This window comes from Rhipicephalus microplus, chromosome X, assembly GCF_043290135.1.
Source record: "Rhipicephalus microplus isolate Deutch F79 chromosome X, USDA_Rmic, whole genome shotgun sequence".
Lineage (NCBI taxonomy): Eukaryota > Metazoa > Arthropoda > Arachnida > Ixodida > Ixodidae > Rhipicephalus > Rhipicephalus microplus.
Genome location: NC_134710.1, coordinates 193,040,792 through 193,043,730, shown reverse-complemented (window position 1 = coordinate 193,043,730; position 2,939 = coordinate 193,040,792).

Below are 2,939 nucleotides of genomic sequence, written 5' to 3'. Positions count from 1 at the left end.
TCAGGAAAACTGACATCAGCAGTAGCAGTGTTGACCCGACGAAGGCAAACAATAAATATCAGGGCCCCCGCGGGAATCAAACCGAAGTATTGTGCATGGCAATCAAGTAATCTACGAAAGAGCGACGCCAGTTCTTTAAAGTGGTTTGGAAATGCCCCATGCAGGCATAAGGTTGGTAAAGCGTCAGTTATCGTCGCAGGGCGGCAATCACCGGTGGCAAACACATACACTTCTATGACGCAGGCTTCACATCGGGTTAACGTAAACAGTATACTTAAGCGTCACCACTGCAGTTGGTCTGCGTAGCACTATAGCCAGTGATACCATTCTCGAAAGCACAAGCGCTACATATCAGCCACTTCCGGTGTTGGCGATATCCATGTTGCTGTGGGCATCATTACGCAACTGTAAAAAATGGTTATGTAAAATATATGCTACTGTTCAAGAAAGATTTGTGCCTACAACATTTGTAAATATATCATTTTTGTTAAGTGTCATTTTAGAACGTTTCTCTGAATAAAAAAAAACTTTTCAGATCCCACAGATCTTGGGAATCGACATTATAAGATGTATGCGGAGGGAAGGTGACCATGCTGTAATTTTTTATGGAGCAACACGTTATGAAATGACGCTAAATATATGTACAGTCTCTTTCACACTAGGGGTAATCTCGGATCGCATAACACGTGGTGCGGTCACCGCTGTATTCGCGTGCCGCTATTGCAGATGACATGGTTCAATACTATGGCCCTTCAAGTGTCTGCGCATGCACGAGCTGAAGCCGGCACTTGACGGCAGTGCTGATTGATTGATTGATATGTGGGGTTTAACGTCCCAAAACCACGATATGATTATGAGAGACGCCGTAGTGGAGGGCTCCGGAAATTTAGACCACCTGGGGTTCTTTAACGTGCACCCAAATCTGAGTACACGGGCCTACAACATTTCCGCCTCCATCGGAAATGCAGCCGCCGCAGCCGGGATTCGAACCCGCGCCCTGCGGGTCAGCAGTTGACGGCAGCGCTGGCCACGCCGCGATTCATGCGTTCCGTGATTTCCCTTAGTGTGAAACAGACTGTACAAATATTGTACGCACAGAAATATGTTGAACAGTTGCGCATGTTTAACCAGTTATCTCCACTTGCACAGTGATCCTAAAAGGCACATGGGTATTAGCAGCACCAGAAGTGATGAGTTGATATGAAGCCCTTTGCTCATGCTTTGCTTGCGAGCACGGTACCCCTGGACACTGCGACATAAATCAACTTCAGAGGATGGCAGCTAAAAACGAATGACGTTAGCCCGACGTGATGGCTGTACCACAGGAGTACATATGTATTGTTTATAAAATTGAATAGCCATAATTGCAAATATAATTGGCGTTTCACAAACATTCCACTTGAAAAGTAGTTCTGAGACCTGGCGTGGCCTTGTGGTAGAATACATAATTGCCACACAGAATGGTTCGGATGGGTTCAGTTTGATTCCAGCTGGGACCCTGACATTTATTGTTCGCATTCGTCGGGTCGATGCTACTGATTTCGGGTATTTCTTAACGCTCGCGCGTTAAAATTGCCCATGTGTGTTCTTGTTGTTCCTGGGTAGATACTAAGTGTCAATCACATGTGACACATATCCGCATACCAGTGGCACGTAACTGCCGGCGGGTATGTGCCACTGTCTGACGGAAAGTGTTTGACGACGTACGTGACGGAGTTGTGACATTATCCATGTATTGACCAGCGTTTCATTCGTCCAACCATCTTATACCTCCCAATATAATTTTGGTTCACGCCAAGTTAAAGGAGTGATCTCGACAGTACCCAGAGGCAAGCGGCTAAATTGATCGATAGACACCATAAGGGCTTACAGTACGCAAAGAAATGCGTCGCATTAAAAAAATTACCCCACAGTCACCATCTCTAGGCATGCTTCGCATAACACCGATTCCCATGGTACGTGGGATTTCCCGAACTTTTTATGTCAGCTACGATTCACGTTACTCGATTCATTCGAAGTATCAAGTATCATATATTAGCCTGGTAGGCAGGCTAACGACAGTGGTTCTATATTGAAAACCGTAATTCCCGTTTTTCTCTTTACCCGCGTCAGTCGATGCGCTTTGAGGAACGCACGCTCTTGGCAACGCAGATGCTTTTGGATCGGAGCTCTTACGTTTGCAAAACGTGAAACCTACGGGGGAAAACGCAACGTCCTGCTTTAGTTTTTTTTTTTTTTGCGCGCCATCACTGAAGTAGACCAGGAAACGGGCAGGTTAAGTGTACTAAGCCTCTAATGGCAGTGTGCGAACAAGCAAGCTAAGCTACTGCTGAAAAACAAAAACAAAAACATCTCTAGTGTTCACTGCACTCTATACGTTAGCTTCCTGGTTACGCAATCGGAACGCGTTTTTATGTTTTGTTTGCAACTCCACACAGACTGCCGCAGAAAGGGGGCTGCCAACACGTGGTCGTACCGAATGCAAATAGGGTCGCCGAGTAAGAGCTCCTTATCACAGCGAGCGCCCATGCTACTCGCGCTTCGATTACACGATTAGAGCCTCCCGAGGGGCGGTGGCTATTACGCCAGGCAGTTACGGTGCCACCGCATTACCGTGCACTGCACAGGCGCACACTTTCACGACAGCAGTAAAGTACGTTCGGTAGCGGAAGTGTCGACGCGTGCCACGCTGATACTGGCGACGCAGTTGCACCCCTTCAATACATTAGTGCCCCACGCCCCTGCCGCAGGTTACAAAGAAAGACTGCGGCATAATTGCACGCATTAGTTTGATACACTTGTTGTTTATAAGTCGCGACAATCGTGCGGAAGATGTGGCTACTGAACCGGCTATGTCTAGTGGCTAAGGTACTCGGCTGCTGACCCGCAGGTCGCGGGTTCGATTCCCGGCTGCGGCGGCTGCATTTCCGATGGAGGCG